Consider the following 18,277-nt stretch of genomic DNA (forward strand, 5'->3'; position numbering starts at 1 on the left):
GGGCTGGACAGGTTGTTGTTTTTAAATATATATACTATTTTGTCAAGGAGGAAGATGAGGAGGAGGAGAAAGCGCACTATCCTGCCGCCGTCCTTTCCTTTCCTGCTGGGAGGAAGGGAAGAAGGGATGGAGGGGACTCGGGACGGATGGAGAGAGAGAGAGTGAGATGGGACTCTAAGGGGGAAAGGGCAGAGGGAGGGATGTAGGACGGCGGGCCAAGGGGAGAATCGGGGCAGAAGCAGAATGGGCCAGGATTAGAACCCGGCACTGAAGGGGGAGAAGCGGATTAATGGTGCTGATCTGAATTGAAGGCTTGGGCAGTGGGAACTTACTAGGCATTAAGGGGAAGAGGCAGTCTGGCTGAGTGGTTGACGGAGGGGGCCAGGATGGAGAGAGAGGGGCGTTTGCAGTGTGATGGCTCTGGTTGTCCTTGCGCTCTCTCTCTCTCTCTCTCTCTCTCTCTCTCTCTCTCTCTCTTGGAGACTGAAGCTGGTTTAAACCCACAAACCCACACATTTGCACCAAAAGAACTAGGGGTGAAAGGCAGGGACGAATTACTGACACTGCTACCCATGCACTGCAGTGTATAGATCAGCAGTCCTGCACTTTTTTTTGGTAATGTTTCTAAAACACCAGCACAACCTGGATGGGCTCACGGGGGTGCCTGCTTTTTGCCTTTCTTTGCAGGGAAGTGAGTGTGGCAGCCCCCCCTGCTTAATGTACCTGTGTGTCAGCAGTGCTTCCAAGGATGGGTTTGGGAGTCAGGCTGGGACTGCAGAGGTGGTGTGCATGAGGAAGCTTCTGATTTTGGCTCAGAGGCTTGGCGTTTGTTTATTTTTGCACATCTCTGCCAGGCTGGAAGCCTGTGGGTGTCTGGAAAGCCTTTTGGTGAGACATCAGCAGCAGCATGTGTTCCACTGCCATGGGTTTTTCTCTCATGGCTTTCTTGGGGAAATGTCAAGGTTCCCCCCCCCCATGAACATGCAGGTGCCGTCTGCCTTCCCTCATTCCTCCCTTAATATTCAGCCAACACTGCCATTCACAAACCAGCCTAATTCCCTTAAGAAGAAATTAGCATGCTCCAGCTGTCTGCAAGAATTTTTTAGGGTGGTGGTGCTGCTGGTAGTTTTGTCTTTTCTTTTTTTGGATCCTAATTCATTTGCCATCTTAAGCGGTCCTTTGGTTCTTATTGCTGTTCCCCCGGAGTGAGGCTGCTTTGCCAATGAGCTGCTCAGCTTCCGTGTCTTGCTCTGCCACTGGAAATGCACCCCTGCACCGGGCTCATTCTTTCTCCATTGAGCAGCCTCTTGAAATATGCATATCTGCTGAGATGACTACACCAGTGATGCTATTGTGCCATAGCTGTCATTACTGAAGGCAGACTTTAACATCATTAATGCACTGGAGCTGTTTGGGAGAAGTAAACTCCGGTGGGAAGAGGCCAAACATGATGTCACCCATGGCACAGTGAAAGATGGATTGAAACAGCTCTTTGAATGTGAATGAAGTTACAAAAAATATGTGTACGTATGTTGACAGTATACCTGCAACACAGGATAATGCATCTGAGCAAGTGGCTTGTAGCCTGCAAAAGCTTATGCTGCAACTCATTTGTTAGTCTTTAGGGTGCCACAAGTCTCATTGTTTTCGCTGCATAAGATTAACAGATACCTGGGGGCAGCGGTGGGCAGAAGAGAGAGCTATTTATATATATATATAGTACACACACACACATACATATATGTGTGGGAGGGTATAAACACATCATCTTGGGTGGTGAGTTCACCTGAAACTTTCAGAGGGGGTGACTTAATATATTTTTCCAATTTGTTCAGGGAGAGGGTCGAAGTATACTTATTAACTCATCACTTTGCTTGTCAGTGTAATGAAATGGAGCTGTTTCAGCCAGGAAATAAACATTGCATATTTAATAGTGGTGACTGCATGATTAATTAACTGTTAAATATGTTTTCCAACTATAGCCGTGGGATGGTAACATTTAACTTTTTTAAAAAAGTATTAACATTCAATGGATATGCAGTATCACATTAAACAGCATACATTATCCATGCACAAATTAAGCTTTTTTCCCTGTTGTTGGGCTGTAATTACTTAGTAACTAAGGTTGACAGCCTCTTTATAAAATGTAGTTGTCTTTGATTAAGAATGGCATGTCTGGTTTAAAATGAGGTGAATCCTCTTTTTACCTTTGAAATATGTTTGGGGTTTTTGTGTGTGTAATGCTTAAAGTATCTGTCTCATTAAAGAGCAATTTAATGGTAATGTGCACTTTGTAAAGAGAATTGCAGGATGTTTCATTTGCTGCTTTGCTAGGAGTGTGCCTTAAGAAGAAATGCCTGTTTGGAACTCCCAAATGTTCTACTTGATCCAGTTCTACTTGTGCTTCAGATCTCCAGATTATTCAGAGCATTTGCTCCTCCTATAAGCAGATGCTTATATTGAGCGTTATTGGATTTACAGGAGCTACATTTAATAGAGCGCAGGCTTCTGTCACATTCTGATGTTGTACCAGAAAAACGGAATTCCCACATGGGAACATGCATATGAAAGTGAGTAAACTGCGCATGGGAGAGTTGCTTCAGCTCCCAGTTGCTGCCATTGAGCTCTATGGAAGAATAGTCACAGAGGTCACACTTGAGGGGGGATATCTTGACTCGCTTCTCAGACTTTGAAGTTGTAGGGGGGGGGACTTTATTTTTTTAACTTCCTATCCCAGTGGCATTTCTAAATGTGACTCTGTGCTTCACTCGTGTGGCTCTGTGTATGCAGTGGCGTAGCGTGGGGGGTGCAGGGGGGGCGGGCCGCACCGGGCGCAACATCTGGGGTTAGGGCAAATCCATGGGTTAGGGGGCGCAAATCCACGGGTTAGGGGGCGCAAATCCACGGGTTAGGGGGCGCAAATTACTTGCCTTGCCCCGGGTGCTGACAACTCACGCTACGCCACTGTGTGTATGCGCTTCACTTGGAGACAGTGCTGAAGCGTGGAAACATCCTCGTGAAGTGCAGAGACTGACGGCCCAACTTGCATTGACAGAGGCATTCCAGAGATGAGCAGTATGTCTGTGCACTCTGCCCCCCTACTGCCAGTTCTATGGGATATTTAGACACATTGTGCTCATCACATTGATGGCCAGTCTGCTGGAACCTGGAGAATAGCGTGAGAGGTATATGATGCAATTCCAATGCTGAAGCAAATCAAATTTGGCCCGGTAAGTTGTTTTTCAGATGAGAGATCAACTGGCTATCAACATACAGTGGTACTTCTGGTTACATACGCTTCAGGTTACAGACTCCGCTAACCCAGAAATACAGTGGTACCTCAGGTTAAGTACTTAATTCGTTCTGGAGCTCCGTTCTTAACCTGAAACTGTTGTTAACCTGAAGCACCACTTTAGCTAATGGGGCCTCCTGAGCACGAGTTCTGTTCTCATCCTGAAGCAAAGTTTTTAACCCAAGGTAATATTTCTGGGTTAGCGGAGTCTGTAACCTGAAGCATATGTAACCTGAAGTGTCTGTAACCTGAGGTACCACTGTAGTACCTCGGGTTAAGAACTTTGCTTCAGGATGAGAACAGAAATCGTGCAGTGGCGGCGCAGCAGCAGGAGGTGGCCCTATTAGCTAAAGTGGTGCTTCAGGTTAAGAACAGTTTCAGGTTAATAACAGACCTCCAGAACAAATTAAGTTCTTAACTTGAGGTACCACTGTAATAATAATAATAATAATAATAATAATAATAATAATAATAATAATATATTATTACCCCACCCATCTGGCTGGGTTTTCCCAGCCACTCTGGGCGGCTTCCAACAGAATATTAAAATACAATAGTCTATTAAACATTAAAAGCTGCCCTTAACAGGGCTTTCTTCAGATGTCTTCTAAAAATCTGGTAGTTGTTTTACTCTTTGACATCTGGTGGGAAGGTGTTCCACAGGGCAGGTGCCACTACTGAGAAGGCCCTCTGCCTGGTTCCCTGTAACTTGGCTTCTCGCAGTGAGGGAACTGCCAGAAGGCCCTTGGTGCTGGACCTCAGTGTCCGGGCAGAACAATGGGGGTGGAGACGCTCCTTCAGGTATACTGGACTGAGGCTGTTTAGGACTTTAAAGATCAGCAACAACACTTTGAATTGTGCTCAGAAACGTACTGGGAGCCAGTGTAGGTCTTTCAAGACCGGTGTTATGTGGTCTCGGTGGCCGCTCCCAGTCACTAGTCTAGTTGCCGCATTCTGGATTAGTTGTAGTTTCCGGGTCACCTTCAAAGGTAGCCCCACATGTTATATGTTAATTTGTATTTTAATACTGATCTCAGTTTTCAGGGTGTTGGTCGTTGTGGAGTGAAAATGACACAATCCAAGCATGAGAATGGGATGCCACCAGGCTTGGGTAGAACCAGAAGATCTGTAGAAATACAAAAAGAAAAGGAGAAAGATCAGTCCTCAATGTCCAGGAATCCCAACACGGGCCAGTGCAGACTGGGCATGTTTAGTGGGAATGGAATCATAGAGTTGTAGAGTTGGAAGGGACCCAAGGGTCATCTAGTCCAACCCCCTGCAATGCAGTGATGACTAATGATGGTAGGGGGGATTGGAAACCATACAGAAGGCAGGAATAGAATGGAGTATCCCTGGAATAGGAGAAGTTGGAAAGTAGGCACTTAAGAATGCAGTATGTTGTTGTAGGTCCCATTTGCAATAATAGTGGTGAATTGGAAATTTCACATGCTTCATAGGTTTTGGAGACCCGCAGCTATATCTATAAACACATCCACTTTGTATTAATCAGTGTCAATTTCAGAGTCTGATTGAATATATTTCCCCCCCTAAGGAAAATAAAATACCTAAGCTAGGTAACACTAGACATTTTGAAATGAGAGAATCTTTCCTTTACTTGCCTTCTCTTTGCCCATAAAAATCTCAAAAACAAGCTAATGAATGTTGAATTTTTTGTTTATTAAATTTGTATATTGCCCTCCACTCCGTAGATCTCAGGGCAGTACACAACATGAAATTACAAAATAAAAAAAACATAAAAGACATAACTAAAAGCAGGAATGAAAACAACCTCAAAGCGGTTTGCAAAAAAGAGAAAGCGATGACATCAAGAAAAATGCACAGCCAATACTTTAAAGCATACAAAAGTTGAAATACTAAAACAGATTAAAATTACCTAAACTTTCTAAGCATCTGGGTAGGCTTGTCTAACCAAGACAGTATACTGATGGCACCTCACCCTGAAGCGTCTTAAGGACCATTCCCAAAGATGTAGATATTAAATAGCACCAGAGATAAGATTGTGCCCCGCGGCACTCAGTAGTGTGGTCGCCAGGGGGCTGAAAGGTACTCTCCGAATACTGCTCTTGGGGCTTGCTCCTGAAGGTAGGATTGGAACCACCATAACCCAGTGCACCTACCGTATTTTTCCCTCTATAACACACAGATTTTTTCTCCTAAAAAGTAAGGGGAAATGTCTGTGCGTGTTATTGAGCGAATGTGTGGTCCCTGGAGCTGACAGGCGCGAGTGAAGGCAAAAATCAGGCAAATATCAAATCGTCCGGAGAAGGGAAGCCTTGAAAAGAGGAAGCTGCTGCTTTCCTGCATTCTGCCTCAGGGTCTTACTGCCCACCCTCTTCTGTTTCCTTACTGTATTTGCTCAAATGGAACAAAGAGCAGAGAAAACCCCTCCCCTCCAGGCAAGCAGAGGGGAAAGCAGAGCGTCCTTCCTTCTAATTCCTCTCCGTGCGTCTAGGGACTCGCAGGCAACATGCAGGTGGGAGGGGGAGAGAGAGAGAGAGAGAGAGCTGGCTGGCTGGCTTGGGTGGGTGGTTGGGGGGAATTTTTGCCTTCCTTTCCTCCCTCCGGTAAAACCCCTCTCCTGCATTCTTAGCCAGCTGCTTCTCCGCACACCCCTCTCGGTGCTCCTTGTCCCTTCTATGTTTTTCCTTCCCTCCCCACTTAAAACGTGGTTCCAATCACGGATCCACATGGATCCTCAGGAGCTTTGCATTGAGTCACCCCAAATTCACCATCAGATCACATAGCAATGATCTGATGCAAAAACAGGGCTGCAATGGTGCAAAAACGTGGTTACAAAGCATGGATCCACATGGATCCTCAGGATCTTTGCATTGGGCTACCCCAAAGTCACCGTCAAATCACACGTCTGTGGCCGCAGCATGAAGCACAAAAATGATACAGCCACTGTTTCATTCAGATTTTTTTTTCTTGTTTTCCTCCTCTAAAAACTATGTGCGTGTTATGGTCAGGTGCGTGTTATCGAGCGAAAAATACGGTAATTCCCATTTCCTGGAACCGGTCCAGGAGGATACCATGGTCAACGGTATCAACCGTTGATGAGAGATCAAGAAGCAGAAGCAAGGTAGCAGTCCCCCGTCCTACTCTCTGCAAAGCTCATCGAGCAGGGCAACCAAGGTCGACTCGGTTCCATGAACACAGATTTGAATGGATCTCAAGAAGCTTCATCCCCCACAAATGCCTGCATCTGCTCTGCACCGCCTTCCCCCAAAAGGGAATATTGGCAACTGGCTGATAGCTGTTCCAGTCCAAAGTAGGTAAAGGTAAAGGGACCCCTGACCATTAGGTCCAGTTGTGGCCGACTCTGGGGTTGCGGTGCTCATCTCGTTTTACTGGCCGAGGGAGCTAGCGTACAGCTTCCGGGTCATGTGGCCAGCATGACTAAGCCGCTTCTGGCGAACCAGAGCAGCGTACGGAAACGCCGTTTACCTTCCCGCCAGAGCGGTACCTATTTATCTACTTGCACTTTGACATGCTTTCGAACTGCTAGGTTGGCAGGAGCAGGGACTGAGCAACGGGAGCTCACCCTGTCGCGGGGATTTGAACCGCTGACCTTCTGATCGGCAAGCCCTAGGCTCTGTGGTTTAACCCACAGCATCACCCGTGTCCCCCAGCCCAAAGTACCTAGAGCCTATTTCTTTAGGAGTGAGCACAGACAGGAACTTCCACCGCCAGTCGAACATAGGGGTTGCCATAGAATATGGATAGGCAAACTAAGGCCCGGGGGCTGGATCCGGCCCAATCACCTTCTAAATCCAGCCTGCAGATGGTCCAAGAATCAGTGTGTTTTTTACATGAGTAGAATGTGTCCTTTTATTTAAAATGCACCTCTGGGTTATTTGTGGGACATAGGAATTGGTTCGTGTTTTCTTCTTCAAAATATAGTCTGGCCTCCCACAAGGTCTGATGGGCAGTGGACCGGCCCCCTGCTGAAAATTTTTGCTGACCCTTGCCATAGAAAATGCCTCCCCCCAGGCCACTGCCTGTGGAGTGGACCTGTCAAAAGGTCCCCTCTTCTGATCTTAAGGGTGTCTGTAGAGAAGGAGGCGGTATCTCAGATATTTGGAGCCAAAGTCATTTAGGGCACTAAGTACTTGCATGAACACCTTCACTTGGGCCTGAAAATTAGCTCTGAAAACTTAGTAGCCGATGGCTGTTTTAGAACAGGGATCTAAAGGCAACCCGTTACAGCAACCTGCTCTTTGCATATTGAGTCAGTTGATGTTTCCAAATAATCTTATCTGGCTGCCCCACATAGAGCGTATTGCAAAAAACAATTGAATCTTGAAGTTAACCAGAGCGATGGGGTACTGTGGCCAAGTCATCTCTGTCCAAAAGCCACCGTAGTTGGAAATAGCCAGTCCTAGCCACTGAGGCCACCTGGGCCTCAAGTGCCAGTGTTGGGTCCAGGAACACCCACAAGCTATGAACCTACTCCTTCCAGGGGAGTTCAGGTCCATACATTACAGGCCATCTTATTACCTCCTGGAGTTGAGAACTTAGAAGATGCAACACCTCTGGCTTTTAAGGAGTGCACTCTGGCACTTGTCACAGTGTCCTATTGCACCAGAAGCAGTTTAGTCATGCTGGCCACATGACCCGGAAAGCTGTCTGTGGACAAACGCCGACTCCCTCAGCCTGAAGCAAGATGAGTTCCACACCCCATAGTCAAGATGAGTTCCACACCCCATAGTCAAGTTTGACTGGACTTAACCGTCCAGGGGTCCTTTACCATGAACAAGAAGAAAACCGTGTCCTCTTTAATAGAAAAAAGAGGTATGGGTGCAACAGTTTCAGTAATGTTCCTTAATTAGGTGAACGTATGTGATTCTGGCAACTTAGATGGATGCTTCTCGTAAAATAATACAATAACAGGCGCTATGTTGACTCTTAAGAGTTAACAGCCCCCCTTAAATCCTCTTTCAATTAGCTTGCTGGTTGTGCTGCCCTATGGAACCTGAAGTCTTCATAAACCTTAATGAATAAAAATTACTTCTACAGGTTGCAATCCAGGGTGTCATGGGGCTTTAAATCTAGCTGCCCTGGAAATAATAAAAAATGTTTATGTTCTCAGTAGATTCCCTCACCCCCGTGGGAATGTTTAGCTCCTACACTAGTATTGCTCTTATTAATTTGAGCTTGATTTTGATAATATCTAAGTCGTCCGTTCATATGAGAGAATAGCTGATATTTCAGGTGCCAATTACCTGCGAAAATCTTGCTCATGCATAGGTTTCCTCCTACACAGTCTGTCAAACCTAACTCTGATTTTTCTGCTTCTGTGAACACTTAGGTTTTGAGTGAAGCTCTACACACACTCTTTTGCTTTAAACCATTATTTTAGTTTCATTCTCACAATGTTTCTTTTTTATAAAATAAGGGGGCATTAGCGCTCTATAACTATTTATTATAGAGCATTCCTAGTACTTGATTGAAAAAATTGGAGCTGTGGATTGGATGACTTAAATACAAAAAAACCAGACTTCTTTTTCTAAGAAGGTCGCCTTGATTTATTTCCAACAGTAACTGCATCTGTATTATTAAAGTTTGTAACCCGGGGGAAAGGGGCTGTGGGCTGTTGTAATCTCTGTCACAGGTACTGGTCTCTGCAGTGCTCCAGGTAGCTTGAAGGTAGTAGGTGTGTGTTGCAGCCCATTAAAGCAGCTCATCAAACATATCCTAGAAAGAGGGATTGTTTGTTAAACCACCGTGGGAATTCTAACTTTGTGAGAGGAATAGAGGTGTCTTAACAACTCCCAGAACCCCTAACAAAGTAACGTACCCAAGGGTTCTTTGGGGTAGGCATGGCTGTTTCAAATGGTATCATACCGCTTTAGGAGTCAGACATGATGGATAAGAAACTTTCCTCCTGATCTGAATTTCAGAGCAGAGGGATCATTTTTGCGTGTGGGGTGCATTCAGTCAGGTGAGCTGTGCCACTCCCACAACCTGGAGTGGAATGACCTAAGACAGGCTTCCTCAACCTCGGCCCTCCAAATGTTTCGAGACTACAATTCCCATCATCCCTGACCACTGGTCCTGCTAGCTAGGGATCATGGGAGTTGTATGCCAAAAACATCTGGAGGGCCAAGGTTGAGGAAGCCTGACCTAAGATGTAGGTTTATTTCCTTTATGAGAATTATTCCCCACCCATTAATATGTTTGCCACTAATGGCAAAACGCATCTATTGCTATATAATTATATAGCTTTTACATCAAGTTAGCTAGGCCCTTCATTTTTTCCACCAACGTGTTTTCTGTTGAATGAAAGATTTATGTATCTAGAGACAAAGGCCTCAAGGTGCCAACATTTCTCACAATTAATTTCCAAGAAAAGCCACTTTAGTTAATGCTGTTAGAGTGAAATAAAATCGCCTAATTTAACACAATCCCTGCTGGCTCCTCCAATTGTAAGTAAACCTTCCCTGTCGCAACGATAAACATGGTAATATACAAACATGAATGGCTTTTCTGAAATCAAGACCTTGCCTTTCGCTGGCTGACTTACTGTCTGACTTGCCAGAGTACTAGTACTAAGCCCTTTTCAGACAAAGCGTATGAGAACCTGAGTCACACAACACTCCCCTATGAAGGGAATTCCTTGAAGAAGAAGACGACCTCACTACAGAAAGTAACTGTATAGTTTTTGGAAGTATCTATTCTAAGTGTGCAAAGTTACAGAGCTTAATCATGGAAGCAGATGTATGAAAGTATTATATTGGTAGCCAGTTTCTAACAGTTTCCCCATTCCCACTTGGATTTCTTCCTCAACAACTTAACGATGACCATGGTGTACGTCTTCATCAGAAAATTGCAACAATAGCGAAACGACACCAGGGAAAACTAATGTGTGTTGTATCTCCATTACTTTTGTAACAATTCTTTGGAGAAACAGAATAGTGAGCTATTTTTGTCTTCAGGTCCTTTTTCAGTGCAGAGACTTTGTTTTTCTTAAAAGTACTCTTTCTACTATATTCACATTGTATTCATGATCGTTTGTGGCAGTGTGTTGTCAAAAGCAAACGTCACCCCCTGCAGGGTTGCTCATGGCTAGAAATTTTCGGTAGATAAAAACAGCTGACTTTTGTAAATGCTGTGAACTAGAATTTCATAGCTTGTTTTTAACAAGGGGTCATGCCAGACCAGAGCAGAGCACACTTTGCTAACTTAACACCTTCCACTTCTCCTTTCTCCCCCATGAGCATTCTGGGAATTGTGCCCATCACACAGACTATGGGAGCTTCTGAGAGGCAAACATCCTAATGGAATTACAGCCATGAGGATGCAACGTGAAGGTTTGCATCAAGACACAGATATATCAGCTGAAAAGTTTTCAAGCTAAATTGTAGATGAGCCAATGCCAGTACTGTGATTATTTGTGCTGAGTGCATTTAACTAAGAAGATGAATGGGATGTGTGCTGATGTATATGAATGGTGGGGAATTTGTGAATGGGGTGTGTATGTTGCTTTGGCCCTGCCCAGTTTTGGCGGCTGTTCTCACAGGTGGCATGTGGCCCCCAGAAAGTTATATGTAAGGCAATATGGCCCTCAAGCTGAAAAAAGTTCCTTACCACCGGTCTGAATAACGGATATGTGTCAAAATGGGTTTAGTGAAAAGGTTTGGGCTATCAAGGATTCATTATTGGAGTGTTTCTATGTTATTATATTATTGTAATAAAAAAGTTGTAATTTTTTATTGCTAAATGAAAGAGATCCCTTGTACCAGTGGAAAACCCTGTCAGATGAGAGGAGGCTTGCCAGACCCAGGGGATTTGGTGCCTCTTGCCTAGTTCCTTTGGAAGTGTGTGGGTTAACGGGTGGCTGACTGATAAAGGACATTTCTGAGATCTTGAGAAGGTCTTGCGATAGCTTGGGCTGCTTCTGGCCACTGCAAGATTAAAATGAAAGATTTCATAATTGCCATTATGGTCCTTGGTTGATTCCAGTTTAGGGGAGCAGGAAGAATTCTTCTCGCAATTTCCTAGTTGCCTAAAGAAGAGTTTGGTTTTCTTTGCCTGCCTTGGGATAATTCAATAAGGATGATGATGATGTATTACCTGCCTTTCCCCAACAGATCCCAGGGCAGGATGCAACAATTTAAAACCCAGAATTAAAAACAGTTAACATGAAATACAGTCACAGGAATATGGTGGCCCCTGAAAACACACATCTTAGGTGTCAAAGGCCACTGGGTCTGCTTCAATCATGACTAATGATGCAGTCCTAAGCCCACTTTCTTGGAAGTAAGGCTGGATCCAACCGTATGTACTTAACATCATGAAAACAAATAGCCTGTTTTGCCCATTTGGTATGCTACTGTTGTGAAATTGGAGAATGTCGTGTACAGATATCGCCACTGCAAACTTAATCCAGTCCGTTGTCTGCCTTTGCAGTGATAACTGAATCTCAAGGTGCATTGTGCATTAATTTCAGATGAAATGACAAGATCTATGTTTATGTGAATATGGATGAGTGATACATTGCAGCTACTGTAGTTAACAGAAAGGCGAGTTAAAGTTGTTCTTAAGTTCATTATTAGGGAAGAAAACAAAGTATCGCTTTCTTCAGAGACTGAATAGAAATAGCTGTTTCAGTTCAGCAACTAGCAATACTACTCTGGATTTTGGATTTGAGGTTTGCAGCGTTATGCACACCTACTCCCAGTTAATTCATTGATTTACTTTCAGGCAAACATGCATGGGATACGACTTCATATATTCCTCCCCTTTTATAATCTATTCATTTAATTCACATTTAACTCTTATGCATATGGAAGTTGAACAACGATTGGGGGGTGGGAACTGTAAAGGGCAGATGATATTATTTCAGAGAGTTAGTAAAACAATATTAGCAGCATTTTATGTTAGATACAGCTAAGTCACTTTTTAAGACCATAGCTTTCCCAGCGTGGCTTGTATTAAAAACCTGTACAGTTCCATAAAAATCAAACATTTTAAACTGGCAATTCAAAATATAATAGTATTTATTTTTAAGATTTGTAAGCTGTACTTCAGGGTAACTACTCTGCCAGCTTGAATAAGCCTAATACAATGAAGTTCAATGTATGCCAACACACTTCTTCCCCCTACATCCGGCAGCAACCTATACAATAAAAACTTTAAATTTAAAAGCAAAGGAAAATAGATGGATTTTTAACCTTTTCTTATGGAGCCAGCCATATTTTAGGAAGGGAATTTCACTGAGTAGGAACCATAACTAAAAAGACCCTTCTGTCCTCTATCATTTATAATTTCACGCCCCCCCCAATTGTTCTTCATTTTTTATGTATCTCAGAATTGTACTGTTGTGTTTAATTTCTGTAAACCTTGGGCACTGTTTCAGTGAAAACTATTGTGCATCTTCTTAAAAGCAACGGACAGCATTTTAATATAATGAAATATGTGTTTCTTTAGAAAAACATATGTCACACATTTTTACTAAAATTATGCTGAAGGAAGCTTACAAAGAAACAAACAAACAAAAAAGCTCACAAAAGATGAACAACACTGGGTAAATCTATGAAAAGACACACCGTAATAGTCCAGAGATCTGTTGAAATAACATTGGCAGCATTAATATTGTTTATAAAGGATGAATTCTGCCGCAGTACTTGAGAGATAGTAATGATGGCACCAGGGAAAGTTGAAGGGAGTTTCACAGAAAGGTGCAATCACTTGCCTAGCATTTGAGGACAGGATTACCTGGAGCAAGGTGTCACTTGAAGATCTTAATTACATTACATTTATATCCCATTTTTCTGCCAACGAGCTCAAGGTGGTATACCTGGATCTCCCCCTCCCCATTTAATCTCCACAGCAAAGTTAGGCAGGTTAGGCTGAGAGACTATGGCCGACCCAAGGTCACCTAGTGAGATTCATGACCCAAGTGGGGATTTGAAGTCCAGTCTCCCAGGTCCTAGTTCGGCACTTGAATCACTATACCACATTAAATCCTATAGCAACTCCCTTGTCTCTTAAGCTCTTTAGCTGAAGCAGTTCTCCAAATGCCTTCCCTAGGACAGGTTTGTTATACTGTACTGCTATAAAGGAGAAAGCCTTTTCAGATTGTGGGCCCCTAAAAGCTCTTTTTTCATGCAGGGCGCCCAAAAACCTGTGTTCTGGGGTGCCATGCAAGATCACTGTTCTGAAAATGTGCTTTTTTCTGGGGTGAGAACGTGGCCCAAAATAGTAGCAACCATTTTGGCGGCTGTCCTCTTGTGAGAAAAAAAAAATCACATGTCCCCTTTTTCCAGGACAGTTGACAGGTATGCAGTAATAAACCTCACAACTTATTCAGTTCCATGACACTGGCCAGTACCCATAATGCATGTGGACAAACTGAGAAGCTTAAGAGTGGAAGGAAATCCCCTCTTCCCACACATTCTGCTGCTACTATTGCTTTGGGCTGGAGAATACCTGCAAGGCCAAAACTCTCTTCAGCAATAAAAATAGCCAGGGATAAAATAGTCTACAAGCACAAGTCTCCAGTTCATTAGTCCCCTGCTGCACTGCTAGCACGGCTCTAAGCATCCCTGAATTCTCTTATATTAGAGCAGTCACTTGTAGATCATGAAGATAAGAAAATGCATCATCATTCAATTGATGCTTCAGATAGGAAGCGAAGGCTCAGAAAAAGCTCAATATGGAGGCCAAATGGCCGAAATATTGGGAGATTTTGGAACAAGAAGCAGACAAATTGAAATTGCAGAGTTTTGAGAAACTAAAAGATAAAGTGCGAGACTGGCTTCATTACTATCAAATAAGGGAGGCTTACAATCTGGATAAAAAAATTGGCTTCCAGGTGGAAAAATCAAAATTGGAAACAGAACTGTTAGACCCCAAAACTAAGATACTATCAAGAATGTATAACTTGCTGTTGAAATGGAATACTCAGGATGAAACGGTTAAATCTGCTATGATTAAATGGGCACAAGATGTTGGACATAACATTATGTTTGCTGACTGGGAACAGTTGTGGATCACAGGTATGAAATTTACGGCATGTAATGCCTTAAGAGAGAATATTATGAAAATGATATACAGGTGGTACATGACACCAGTCAAGCTTGCAAAAATCTACCATTTGCTCGATAATAAATGTTGGAAATGTAAAGATAATGAAGGCACATTCTTTCACCTTTGGTGGACGTGCCCAAGGATTAAGGCTTTCTGGGAGATGATATATAATGAAATGAAAAAGGTATTTAAATATACCTTCTTGAAGAAACCAGAGGCCTTTCTCCTGGGCATGGTCGGCCAATTGGTGTTAAAGAAGGATAGAACTTTTTTTATGTACGCTACAACAGCAGCAAGAATACTCATTGCAAAGTACTGGAAGACAGAAGATTTACCCACCTTGGAAGAATGGCAGATGAAAGTGATAGACTATATGGAATTGGCGGAAATGACTGGCAGAATCCGAGACCAGGGAGAAGAGTCGGTGGAAGAAGACTGGAAGAAATTTAAAGATTATCTACAGAAACATTGTAAAATTAAGGAATGCTAAAATGATGTCGGAATGAAATGAAGCTGTTTTAGCAACAATGTTAAAAAGGAGTATGTAAAAATGGATTGTTAATAGATGAAAATATAAAGTTATAATATGTTAAGATAAAGAATTAAGATAAAAACAAAGAGGGAAAGGATTTGCTGAATTAACCATTCGAACTGGAATACAAAAAAGGGAGGTGTGAGGAGGTCAGGGAAACAAGTAAATGAAAGGCAAGACATGGAAAGATGGATTTATTTTTAATTGTTTTTATTTCCTCTGTATTTTGTATTTTTTGTTTTCTTTTTTATTTCTTTATTACTTTTGTAATTTCTTTTGAAGTCTTAATAAATATCATTATAAAAAAACAAAAACAATTGATGCTTCAGATAATAGTGACAAATATCTCACGTTTTAAAATCTTGATTATGCTTTCTATTTCTTTGAAAGGGAGTTGTTTGCTTGCAAAGTTCCAGCTTTCTTCTCTCTCCATCCGTTTCGAAATTGTATAAATTCTAATAGTAATAATTTTTATAGCATTGAGAGTGATATTGCTTTGTACTAAGGTGTTAAGTAAAAATCAGCTTTGATAGGAAGGCACTTGCTGGTGCAGCTCAAATGACTTTTTATGATTAATTGATCAGCTTGGTTTGGTTAGCCTGACACAGCAGTCAGAAATTAACAGCAAAGCCCCCAGCATAATCATGTTAACTTGTATACACTTTTAATGCAATGAATTATTGGGTTAAGATTAGCTACTATGACAATAGAATGTGTTTCTGGACTTGCTTAATATCTGCAGATCTTGATTTATGATGGGCTTTTATTATACATTTATTAAATTCTTACAATTCCTCCAAAAGAAATAATTCAGTTAATTTTGGCTCAGACACATCAGTTAAAATTACCTACATCTCTCCAGTCTCTCAGTTTCCCTATGTTCAAGTATAAAGACTGTGCACATGTTGTAGGCAAAATATTCTTTGTCTTCAAAGCCACAGCATTTTTCCTCAATAAGTTTGCTTGTTTGAAAACCATCTTGGTTCAACTCGTAGTTCAAAGTCAATCTATAAAGATATCCATCAGCGAAAAACAGTAAAAGCTGTTTTTAGCTTTCCTGATGTGTGTACCTGACATTGTACATTGTAATTCTTAGCTTTAGAAAGAGACAATGTCTCAGAGTGTGGGGCATTTGGTTTCCATGCAGGGATTAAATTACTTTCTGCTGTAGATCTGAGAATTGAGGGAGTTTTTGTCACAATGCCCTTTAGAGTTCTTATACTGTTCATTTTTGAATTGAAAATGTTTTGGCATATTTCTTCACAGTTCTTTCTTTTTTCTTTTTAATGGATTCTTCATTTTGGTATCATAAAAAACAGAAGTGGGCTCCTTTGTTTTCTTACTCAATCTAATGTGAGCTAACCGGTCTCTAGTTGTGGGTAGCAAAGGTATTGCCCAACACCTCAAAATATACTGTACCATTAAACAGAATTGGACTTTTAACTATTAAAACCTGCTTTCCCCCCCAAAAAAGTAAAACATTACAGATGAGAAAACTATAATCTTTGTTTGAAATTTTGTATAATAGTGGAACATAGAGACAAGTTTTTGGGAGCACACGGAGAAGACCTCCACAAAGGACTTGGATTGCCAGCGCCAGAACTTCCAGGGGAGCCCGCCCCCTCGGATCCTCAAGGACCGGAGAACAAGGTACCACCCCAGAAAGAATAACCAGACCTATCCAGGATGTCTCTGCAGCTTTTGAGCTGGAACATAAATGGCTGTAACAGTCCCGAAAAAAGGTCTAAAATTTTTCATATTTTAAAAAAGGAACAATTGGACATTATATGCTTACAAGAAACACATGTGATTAGGCTCCATAGAAAGGTGTTAATAAATAAAAGGCTTGGTCAAGAATTTATATCATCGGATACAGTTAAAAAGAGAGGTGTAGTGATCTATGCAAAAGAGAGCCTTTCACCAAAATTTCTCTTTAAAGATGAAAGTGGAAGAATCCTCGCAATAGAAGTACAGTATCAAGGAGAAAAAATTTTGATATTAGGAATTTATGCTCCAAATGAAGGAAAATCGGATTTTTATAAGAAGTTGCACGAGACCATGCTGGATTATCTGGATTACAACAACGTCATCATGATGGGGGACATGAACGGGGTCGTATCAACAAATATGGATAAGTCACAGAACCAGAACATTACTAAAGAGGGAAGACTACCTAAGACCTTTTTTGAAATGACTGACAATATGGACTGGGTTGACATCTGGAGAGTTAGAAACCCCCTGGGAAGAGAAGGAACATTCTTTTCTGAAGCTCAACTGACTTGGACACGAATCGACCAAATATGGATAACTAGAAGTCTGGCACCTAAGGTGAGGAAGGTGGAAATCTGCCCCAAAACATGCTCCGACCATAACGCCTTGAGAATGGATATGACATTGATCCCAATCGGCTCCTTTAGATGGAAGATGAATGATGGCCTGTTTAGAGACCAAAGAATTGTAAAGAAGGCCCAAAAAACCTTAAAGGACTATTTTGAGATTAATTTGAACACTACGGTGGAAAAAAGAACTATCTGGGATGCAAGTAAAGCTGTGATGAGAGGGTTCTTGATTCAACAGAACTCCTTAAAGAAAAGACTGCAAAATGAAAAGAAAGATAAAATTCTGGAAAGTATCAAAGAGTTGGAGAAGAAGTTAAGATCTAACCCGAAGTCCCAACCGATTCTGAGAGAAATTAAACTTTATCAGGCGCAATATTCCAAGCTGATAAATCAGGAAATAGAATGGAAGATTAAAACAATGAAACAAAAAACTTTTGAATCGGCAAATAAATGTGGGAAACTGCTAGCTTGGCAGTTGAAAAGGAGACAAAGATTAAATACAGTAACAAACTTAGAGGTTGAAGGAAGGAACATTCAGAACCCGGGAGAGATTAGAAAGTGCTTCCAGAGGTATTTTAAAAAGTTATATACTCAAGGGCCACAAGATGAAATAGAGATTACACAATTTTTGGAGAGAAATGGATTAGCAAAGCTGTCAGAAGAAAATAGAACAATTTTAAATGGCAAAATAACACGACAAGAGATTGAACAGGCCATCCTGAGTCTGAAACAGGGCAAATCACCAGGGCCAGATGGACTGACCTCTAACTACTATAAGACATTGAAGGATTATTTGATACAACCTTTGTTGGAGGTCAGTAATGAAATAATGGAGGGGAAGAAGGCGCCTGAATCGTGGAAAGAAGCATTTATCACATTGATTCCAAAGTCAGAAACTGAAAAGACACAACTCAAGAATTACCGTCCCATCTCCCTTTTAAATGTGGATTACAAAATATTTGCAGATGTTCTGGCACGAAGATTTAAGAAAGTTTTAAGTGAGATAATCCATAAAGACCAGGCAGGCTTTCTCCCGGGCAGACATATGTTTACTAACAC

At 42.0% G+C, this 18,277-nt stretch overlaps 1 protein-coding gene across 1 annotated transcript in view; it reads left to right on the forward strand.

Annotated features, from left to right (window-relative positions):
• The window catches only part of OXR1 (oxidation resistance 1), a 207,585-nt gene that overhangs the window by 492 nt on the left and 188,816 nt on the right, over window positions 1–18,277 (forward strand). The gene's annotated exons all lie outside the window — the stretch shown is intronic.

The sequence above is a fragment of the Podarcis filfolensis genome (genome assembly GCF_964270895.1).
Source record: "Podarcis filfolensis genome assembly, chromosome: 7".
Lineage (NCBI taxonomy): Eukaryota > Metazoa > Chordata > Lepidosauria > Squamata > Lacertidae > Podarcis > Podarcis filfolensis.